At 39.4% G+C, this 11,044-nt stretch overlaps 1 pseudogene; it reads left to right on the top strand.

Annotated features, from left to right (window-relative positions):
• Positions 1-9,242: 9,242 nt before the first annotated feature.
• Positions 9,243-9,760, top strand: LOC123824196 (annotated as a pseudogene).
• Positions 9,761-11,044: the final 1,284 nt, after the last annotated feature.

Below are 11,044 nucleotides of genomic sequence, written 5' to 3'. Positions count from 1 at the left end.
GTGTGTACTTCTTTCTTTTTTCTATTTATGTTGGTCAATGACAATAGTTTCTGTACAGTACTTATCTCTTTGTCCCAGGGCCTTCTGTGTATTATCTTTATCTAGGCTGCCTCACGTTAAGAATTCCTCCCTTTAATTATTAACCATCAAATGTGGAACACATCTTCTCAGTGACAGATTAAACTTGGAAGGCAGCCATGTGCAATATATTTGCTCGGATGGGCTCAGAGACTCAGATATTAGTGGAGGAGGGATATATATATTTAAGTTCATGTGGCTGCAGAATCACCTCTGTACATCAGAGGTAAGCAAATGCAGATTTTCCAGTGAGAATCATTCTGAATGTTCTGAAAAACAAGAGTCAGTGGAATAGACTTTGTCACTCAATTTTACCAATTGTAAAAGTCTTGCTATTTAAATACACACTTAATGTACTGAACATGAGAGGTACATGTGGATTGACATGGGAAAAATGAATGTTTACTTATGATTTTCACATAATGGCTTTCTTCTTTATGTATTTCATGACTAGTGTTTCACCAATAAAGACATGTCCTTCTGTGTGCCTCAGTCACTGAATATTCAAATGAACATTCAGTGAATATTCAGTTCTAATCCACCTGATAGTCACTTGGCTGAGGTTCTCTCTTCAGTGTAGAGTTAATAGTTTTCCTTTATCATTAACAAGAGTCTAGCAGGGAATTATTGAGAGATCTGAAACAACTATCACATTTCATCTGAACAGTTTTCTTGTCTTTTTACCTTTGTTTCTTTTGGAAAACAAAGGCCCCACACTTATTTCATAGAGACCATTGGCTTTTGACATGGAGAATTTAGTCAATGAGGCCTTGTTCCTGTAAATTTTTGTTATATTGCACACTAATGTCACAGAGGAACTCTATATTATCACCCTCCATATTTTCAGGTAATTTCATAAGAATCAGGTTATAAACATATGTTCAATTTAGATAAATTGGTAAGTTCTAGCTCTACATTAATGATACAAAAACATTTTCAAAAAAGTAAAACACTAAGAAACCATAGTTCTAACTCCTTTTCTATCATTATGTGTGTATTTCTCTCTGTTGTGTTTTTAAAACACACATAGTTTCTTTGAAAGATAGATTCACCAGATTTACAGAATCACAAAATAACATTGATTTATATTGATATAGAAATTGTATGTTTTGACTTTTGGCCAAGATGGAGGCATATATAGACACACTGTTCCTCCTCACACAACCAAGATAGGGACAACAACAATTTAGAAACAGAATAACAACCAGAACTGACAGAAAGTTGAACTGTATGGAAGTCGGACAACAAAGGAGTTAAAATAGACACATTCATCCAGACCAGGAGGAGGGGAAGAGTCAAGAAGCTGGGCGGAGAGGGATCATGCAGCACAAAGAGCATGGGAACCAGGCGCAAAAGACCACAGTGGGTAGACCCTGGGCATGTAAGTGGCAGCTGGCAAACCCGGCCGAGGGGTGGTAACTGGCAGACCCAGGGAGGCAGCAATTGTGAAGCAAGGCACTGCACACAACCCAGGATCCCAGGGCTGGAAAAGAGAGCCTTGGGGCTCTATTGAAAACACCTGTGGGAGTTGAGGTGCAGGGAGAGACTCCGAGCCTCACAGGTGAGGTCGTTGGAAAGACGCATGGGGTGCACAGGCCCACCCACATGGGAATCAGCAACAGAAAGGTCCAGTTTGCTTGGGGCAAGTGACAGAAGGGACTGAAGTCAGCAGAGAGCAGAGCAGGCACCATTGTTCCCTCTCAGACCCAGTCTCCACATACAGAGTTACAACCCAGCCCTCATAAACACCTAATGCTCTGTCCCTCATATGTAACAGGTGCAACGATACCAAAAAATAAACAAACCCATGGCTCAAACAGAAGAACAAATGAATCCATCCTTTAAGCTACTGAGAAATAGCCAACCTATCAGATGCAAAGTTGAAAACAGAACCCATCCAAGCTACTGAGAGATAGCCAACCTATTAGATACACAGTTCAAACCACTGGTGATCAGGAAGCTCACAGAATTGGTTAATTTTGTTTGCAAATTAGATGAAAAATTAAGGCTACAATAAGTGAAATGAAGAAAATTACACAGGGAACCAACAGTGATGGAAAGAAAGCTTGGTCTCACATCAATGGAGTAGACCAGAAGGAAGAAAGAAACAATCACACAGAAAAGAATGAAGAAATAAGAATTCAAAAAAATGAGGAGGGACTTAGGAACCTCCAGGACATCTTTAAATGTTCCAACATCTGAATTATACGGGTACCAGAAGGAGAAGAGGAAGAGCAACAAGTGGAAAACTAATCTGAACAAAAAATAAAGTAGAAGTTCCCCAATCTGGCAAAGGAAATAGACTTCCAGGAAGTTCAGGAAGCTCAGAGAGTCCCAAAGAAGTTGGACCCAAGGAGGATCACACCAAGGCACATCATAATTACATTACCCAGTAATAAAATGAAGGAGAGAATCCTAGAAGCAGCAAGAAATAAGGGGACAGTAACCTACAAAGGAGTTCCCATCAGACCGTCAGCTGATTTCTCAAAAGAGACCTTGCAGGCAAGAAGGGGCTGGAAGGAAGTACTCCAGGTCATGAAAGGCAGGGACCTACATCCCAGATTGCTCTATCCAGCAAAGCTTTCATTTAGAATGGAAGGGCAGATAAAGTGCTTCCCAGATAAGTTCAGGTTAAAGGAGTTCATCATCACCAAGCCCTTATTTTATGAAATGTTAAAGGGACTTATCTAAGAAAAAGAAGATAAAAAAAAAGGTATAGTAAAATGACAGTAAACTCACAATTATTAACAACGACACCTAAAACAAAAACAAAAATAAACCAAGCAAACAACTAGAACAGGAACAGACCCACAGAAATGAAGAACACATGGAGGGTTAGCAACAGAGGAGTGGGAGGAAGAGAGAGGGGGAAAAGGTACAGAGAATAAGTAGCATAGATGGTAGGTAGAAAATAGACAGTAGGAGGGCAAGTATAGTATGGGAAATGTAGAAGCTAAAGAACTTGGGACACATGGACATAAACTAAAGTGGGGGAATGTGGGTGGGAGAGGGTGTGAGCACGGAGGGGGTTGGAGGGAGGTAATAGGGCAGTTGTAGTAGCATAATCAAGAAAATATTTTTAAAATTCTATGATCTATTTTCATTTCTACCTAGTTTTCACATGTACAAGTATGTCTGACTGTGTGCATAAAATATTAATTATTGAGTTACTTATTTACTCTTTTAAGATGTTTACTCTTTTCATTCTTCTCACTTATAAACAGAGCAGTGAACATCCAGGAGGTCTTTATGTACATTTCACTATGATTTTTTTAAATCACAGCTTAAGTTTTGAGTAAAACTAAAAGTCTGTGTTTTACTGCATGTTTCAGAAAATATTTTCATATCAAGAATAATCTCGTTCTCAAAGTAACTATACTAAATTTTCAAATAAAATTCTACTGCTATTATTTTTACTTCTTGAGAAATGTCAATTTTATAAAATTTGTTCAACTCAAATGTATGTGTGCTTCTATTCCTTCCTTTTTTGTGCTATTGAGAAGTATGACACATGGATTATAGACCGTGGCTTCATTAGTAAAAAATTAGCTTGTCACTGCTGGCCAAGATGAAGGCATAGGTAGACATGCTTCGCTTCCTTGTACAAACAAAAGAAGGATAACAACCAATATGAAAACAGCAAATCACCACAAGTGCCAGAGTTTGAACTGTATGGAAGTCTGACAGTCAAGCAGTTAAAGAAGAAATATTCATCCAGACTGACAGCAGGGACAGAGATACTCAGTTAGGGTGGAGATGATGTGAAGCAAGGTGGTGGCTGGCATACCAAGTGTGTGAGTCAGTGGCTGGTGGACTGGAGAGGTGAGGAGGCAGTTGGTGGACCAGGTGGTATTACATTCATGTGCATGTAAACGAGGAGAACAATGGGGGAAAAACACAGACAGCATAATCCAGGGTTCCAACATGGGAAACTGAAGCCACAACCCCTCTAGCTATAAAAACCTGTAGAGATGCAGCTGCAGGAGAAACTCCCAGTCTCACAGAAGAGTCTGTGCAGGGTGCCATGGGATCCCAGAAGGTACACAAGCCCACTCACCACAGAATCATCACCAGAAAGGTCAATTTGCTTGAGGGTAGCAGGAGAATTGAATGAAAGCTGGGTGAGAGATGAGCAAGAAGGGTTATTCCCTCTCTGACCACTACCCCACAAACAGCATCAGAACACAGCATGGTGGGTTGTCCTGCCCTGGCAAATACCTATGGCTCCACCCCTTGGAATGTAAGAGGTGCAATGAGAAAAAGAACTGTAGCCCAAATGAAATGGCAGATCAATATTTCACCAAAGACGCCTGGCTGCTGTGCCTCAGTGGATGAAGTGGCATCCTGTGAACCAAAGAATTGCTGATTCAATTTACCAGTGAGGCCACAACCTCAGTTGCTGGCCAGGTTCCCAGTATGGTCCACACTAGAGGCAACCACACATTGATGTTTCTCTTACTCTCTTTCTCTATCCCTACCCACTCTCTAAAAATAAAACTTTGTTAATGAACTAAGCACCAGAAAGATAGCCAACCAATTGGATGAAGAATTCAAAGCATTGGTAATCAGGAATCTCACAGACATGGTTGAGTAGAGCTACAAATGAGGAAGTACAGGCTATACAAAAGGACATACAGAAACATATACAGGGGACTAACAGTGAAATGAATGAAACAGGAACTCAAATCAATAATTTGAACCATAAGGAAGAAATAAACATTCAGCCAGAATAGAATGAAGAAAGAAGAATTGAATAAAATGAGGAGAGGCTGAGTAAGCTCTGGAACATCTTTAAAACTTCAACAACCTAATCTTAGGGTTGCCACAAGGAGAAGAGGAAGAGCACAAAATGGAAAACTGATTTGAATAATAATGAAGGAAAACTTACCCAGTGTGGTGAATAAAATAGAAATGCAAGTGAGAGAAACTCACAGAGTCAAAGAAGTTGCACCCAAGGAGAAACACACCAAGACACATCACAATTCCATTACCCAAGATAAAAGGTAAGGACAGAATCTTAAAGGAAGAAACACAAAAGGAGAGTTAGCTACAAAAAGGTTCCCTTAATACTAGCAGCTGATTTCTAAAAAGAAACTTTGCAGACAACAAGGGGCTGGAAACAATTATTCAAAGTCATGTAAGGCAGGGACCTATATCCAAGGTTAATCTAACCAGGAAAGGTATCATTTAGAATGGAAGGACAAATCAAGAGCTTCCCAGATAAGGTCAAGTTAAAGGAGTCCATTATCACCAAGCCCTTATATGAAATGTTCAAGGGACTTAATCTAAGAAAAAGAAGATGATCAAAAATATGAACAGTGAAATGACAACAAACACAACTTTTAACAACTGAACCTGTAAATACAAACCAAAAGAACAAGTAAGCAAACAACCAGAACAGGAACACAATGACCAAAATGGAGAACATATGGAGGGTGATGAGCTGGGTGCAGGCAATGGAAGAATGGGGGCAAAGGTACAGGGAATAAGAAGCATAAATGATGGGTATAACATAGACAGGTGGAATTTAAAATAGTATAGGAAATGGAAAAGTCATAGAACTCTTTTGAATGATCCATGTACATGAACTTAGTGGGAGAGTTATGGAGGGAGGGGTGTTGCAGGGCAGGAGGGGATAAAGGGTAGTAAAAATGGGCCAATTATAAGAGTATAATAAATAAAACATACTTAAACAAGTGGGCTTCTGAAAAATTTGGAAACACAGGCCCTACCCACAACTCCTGAATCAGAATCTGCAGTTTTACAAAACTACATTTTTTGTTGTCTGAATGAAAGCTAAAGAAGTTTCTTAACACTTACAACTCACCATGCCTTTTGTAGCTGAGAAGTATACACAGCTGATTCTGAATGATGTAATTACAACACTCAACAATCCATATGCCTGTGTCTGTTCCTACATTTTAAAGTTTATTTTCCTGAAAAGTAATGTCTTTGTAGTGGATTTGTAGACATGTATTATCCACCTTTCTCGGTGTGACAAAATATATTAGAGAGTGTTAGAGAGTCAAAATGGCCTTACTGAATGATGCAGGATATCTCCTAAGTTGAAACCACTTCTAACACTTTTCATGTTAGATGACACTGAGAACCCTGCTGTGTATCATTAAAAAAATGTGCCTCTTCTTTTTTTTTTCATCAGCCATCCTTGAAATTCAAGGACATGTCAGTAGATTTCTCTCAGGAGGAATGGGAATACCTAGACCCAGCTCAGTGGAAATTGCACTCAGATGTGATGTTGGAGAACTACAGCAACCTGTCTCCCTGGGTTAAGCTGACTTCCTTCAGAGTTCCTGCTCCACTGGCAGGATTTTGTTTTATTTAACATCTTTGGGGGAGTCTACTTTGTATGGTAGACTTTCAGATTCATTATCACAAGGAAGAACTTGGAGGTTATCTCATATAGAAAATGAAGACTTGGAGAACTGTAGTCCTTAGGAACTCATTATCTGAAAACTTTACATGCTGTTAGAATGATTAAGGTGCTGTCAGGAAACAGGATTTTGGAAAATGATCTTAGAATATTTTCAATTTCCTGCAGCCTTCTTACCTGAGCACAAAAAGTGGATTGGAAATGGAGACACTATTAAAAATAATAATTATTATTTTGTACATAGGTCTTGTGTCTAAGCCAGTCCTGGTCACATTTTTGGAGCAAATGAAGGAGCTCTGGGATGTTCACAGAAAAGTCAATGTCCACCCCACCAGGTAGGTGGGAATGGAGATGCAGGTGTCACAGGTGAGAAACCCAAAGTTCTCAGAGGAAGTCAGACTTTCAATTATGGTTTGGGAAGCTGTGCTTCAGTGGAAAGGATTTTGTGAAGCACAGGTTTATTTCTGTTGCTGTCATAGGGGGCCAGGTCATCCTCAAACATATTTCATGCACCTACATGCTTTCAGAATTCTGTTTTGACTCCAGTGACCTCTGTGATCCTAGTAGCAGTTTTGGTCAAAGCCTTCCCTCTCTAAATATAAATAAATGTAATCTTAAAACAAGTGTGCAGTATACACAATTAAGTTATTTTTGGATTCTAAGGTCTGCCATGGTCTGGTTCCTTTGTCATTGCTTGGGGGACCTGGGAAAATCTGTGCATGTTGGTGAGAAATTGTACATTAAGCCTTTTTTTTTTTAAGTTTTGTTTTTGTGGCAAGAATGGAGTTCATCTAGGAAGTGGTTTAGATCCTGGAATTTGATGCAGAAATCTCAGAAACCCTGGGGATAGATGTCACATTTTCTGACTCACAATTTTTAACCTTCTGGGGGTTGCAAACAAATCCCCATGAAGTTTAGACTCTGATTTTCTTGTAGTACAAGAAAGCGCCTCCCCAACATGAAACAATTTACTTTCTGTTTCACTTGAAAATGTTCTTGTGCTCATGCAACTCTACCATAGTTTCTTGATCCATTCATTTACTGATGGGCGCTTAGGTTGCTTCCAGCATTTGGCCATTGTAAATAGTGCTGCTATGAACATTGGGATTCATAGGTTCTTTTCAGTTGGTGTTTCAGGGTTCTTAGGATAGAAGGAGCTCCTAACTTTTGGGACAGCATGGATGGATCTGGAGAGCATTATGGGAGTGAAATAAGCCAGGCAGTAAAAGACAAATACCATATGATCTCACCTATAAGAGGAAACTAATCAACAAAACAAACAAGTAAGCAAATATAAACAGAAACATCGAAATAAAGAACAAACTGACAGTAACCAGAAGGGAGTTGGGAGGGGATAATGAGGAGAAAGAGGGAAAGAGTTTTCAGGAACATGTATAAAGGACACATGGACAAAAACTAGTGGGGGTTGGAAATGGGAGGGAGGAGAGAGGGCTGGGGAGATGGGCTGGGCTGGGATTAAAAGACAGAAAACTGTACTTGAACAACAATTAAATTAAAAAATGACACATGAAAAAACTGAAGGAGGTAGGATCAATGGGGTGAAGTGGGGATGGTTGTGTTGGGGGGAAGTGTGATGTGGGAAAAAGAAGACAACTGTACTTGAACAATAAAATAATGTGGAAAGAAAATGTTCTTTTGCTTTGCCTGGGCCACTGAGTGAGAGTTAAAGAGCATGCAGAGGCCAGATCCAGCCTCTCTGAGTGATTTAGGAAAGCCTGCACCATGAGGCAAGAGGGGCCATTTGTATGGAAAAGACAGTGGATATGGCTTGGGTTATTTCTCAAGTGGAGTGGGGCAAGGCCTCAGGGAATCACTAGGACAGGGCTATAGCATTAGTCAGGTAGGTGGGGACTGAGATACAGTGCCTTCTAGCTGTTTTGTGGGGACAGCTCTGCAAGGAAAGAATGGCCTCAGATGACTTCTGTGTGGGAAAATGCTTCCCCTCCAGCCTCCGCCCTGAAGCCAGACAGTTGAGTCCCTTCCTGAATGTCCCTAGCCACTTTGAGTCATCTGTCCCAAGGCTGAAGGTCAGGGCTTGTGAGTCCCTTTAAGTATGTGTCAGGCCCTTTAAGAGAAAGACTTGGACTCGAGCATTTCTCAGTCTCAGTCATTGTCACTGCTGGTTTTCCAGGGTGATTCCTTTTATATGATAAATTCTCCAAACATTGTTGATTGACTTTTTAGTGTTTATTTACATATCAGGAAAATAAATGATAAGTTTAAGATCAGTACTTAATCATTGTGCAACTTGATTCAAATATGAATCAGCCATATATCAATTGCCATTAAATTTAAGTGCACATTTTTTTTCCTTACTCTGTTCATTGTTTCTTTCTGTGCTTGTTTAATGGTAAATGGCTGTTTGGTCCTTTGAGTTACAGAAATAGTCTTCATTTGATATCTGTCCATGGCTGAATTTATATTCTCTGTATATCAGATATAATCTTTTCTATCTATATTGGCCATACCTGGTGTGGGTCACTGGCTTGAGGGCCAGCTTGCAAACCAAAGGTCCCTGGTTTGATTCCCAGTTGGGGCACATGCCTGGGTTGTGAGCCAGGTTCCCAGCAGGGGGTGCATGTTAGGCAACCTCACATTGATGTTTCTCACCCTCCTCTCTCTTCTGTCTAAAAATAAATACATAAAATCTTAAAAAAAAACAGCTTTTCTCAATTGAAGGTAATTTTTGAAAAGGTCTGATTCATGCCTTTTTGTTCCTTTGTGGAAAGCTGTGCCTGTGTTCTGCTCTTCCATGCTGTACTCTGAAGAGATGTGCACCATCTCCCCCAGCAAGCAGTCCCCTCCTGCAAAGAAGGGTGGTGCATGGCTTTGCTTAGTCATGTTCAGGGGCATCCCACCCCCCGGACCAAGGGGTCCACGTGGGCGGCTGGTTATGACTTATACAGTGCCTTCTGTGTGGGAAAATGCTGCCGCCCAAGTTACACACTGCCACCCAAGTAGAAAACCCTTGTGAAAACTAACATTCAGATTGCTCTGTCTGCTGTGTTCTGTGGAACACTAGCTCCACATTCTGGCTTGACTGCAAAATACCTCATAGATGTAGCACCTGGTGTCATAGATGAAGATTATGGAGGAAATATTGGTGTTGTACTGTTCAATTTTGGCAAAGAAAAGTTTGGAGTTAAAAAACATGACTGCATTGCACACTTCATTTGTGAATGGGTTTATTATCCAGAAATAGAGGAAGTTGAAGGTTTGAATGACACAGAACAGGGTTCTGGAGGTTTTGGATCCACTGGAAAGAATTGAAATATATACTGAAATCAGAAAGTGACAAAACATACTTTTTTCTTAAAAATAAGCTTTTGTTTAGTGTTTTGATGCTTAATCAAGCTTTGGCTTCCAAAACAACTTAGTTCTCTTATAACCAAGGAAAGGGTACATTTTTGTATTTTTCTGCATTTGATTGTTGTATTAATCTGCCTGTAAACTAACCCAGATTATTCTATCAGTCAAATGTACATCACTTACTAATTCCCTCCAGAAGTCTATTACTTAATTTACTAAATGCTGCCCTTGAACAGCTTATTTTTCAGTTGGCTTTATGAATGATGAGCAAAGCCAGCAGAAAACTGTACTTGAAAAATAAATAAATAAAAAAACAAACAAACTTGAGAAAAGGAAAAAAATAAATGATAGAGCCTTTTATTAAATAGGTTTGAATTTTTTTGCAGATGCTAATATAAAGTTAACTAAAAGATAATAAAAAGTTAAAGTTAGAAAAGATTTATAGCTGTCTCTTTTAGATATGTTTTATTTTAAATTTTGATAAGAAACTATGTAAATAAAAATCTACCTTAACTATCTGTAATGGCACAGTTAAGGCATATTAAGTACATTTGTTTAATTGTGCATCTGAATTCAGAAACTTCCATCTCACAAAAATGTCACAATATCCATTAAACAACCACTTCCTCATTTTCTGTAAAACCAAGGCCCAAGTAACTACCTTTTCTTTTCTCTGTGTTGGACTCCATTAGAACTCACCTAAATGAAATGACGTAGCCTGTGTTTTTGTGATTCCTGTACTTCACTTAGAACATGGTCAAGTTTGACTTTGTGGTATCAGGAGATGTTCTCCTGATTTTCTCCAGGAAATTTTCTATTTCCTGGCAGAGCAGTAATCCCCTGTATATATGTACTATGTTTTTATAATACTTTAAAAGACTTTATTCATTCATTTTTAGAGAGAGGGGAAAGGAGGAAGAAAGAGAGGGAAACACCAATGTGTATTTGCCACTGACATGCCCCCTACTGGGAACCTGGCTCAAAACCCAGACATGAGCCCTGACTTGAAATTGAACCAGGAACTCTTTTGTTCACCAGCACTCCATCCACTGAGACACAGCAACTGGTGCTATATATACTACAGTTTTTAAGTATTTTTCCATAGACCTGGGGGTTGTTTCCATGTATCAGGCTTTGTGAATAATGCTACAATCGACACAGGTATGCAAATGTCTCTTGTAAATCCTCTACTGAATATTTGAGGGACATATAACCAATGAACTTTGTGTATCTAGACGACACTCT

This window comes from Phyllostomus hastatus, unplaced genomic scaffold (assembly GCF_019186645.2).
Source record: "Phyllostomus hastatus isolate PE091 unplaced genomic scaffold, TTU_PhHast_1.1 phas_contig_549, whole genome shotgun sequence".
NCBI classification, from domain to species: Eukaryota; Metazoa; Chordata; class Mammalia; order Chiroptera; family Phyllostomidae; genus Phyllostomus; species Phyllostomus hastatus.
Note: the sequence above shows the minus strand (reverse complement) of the source record. Positions and strands in the feature narration are given on the sequence as shown.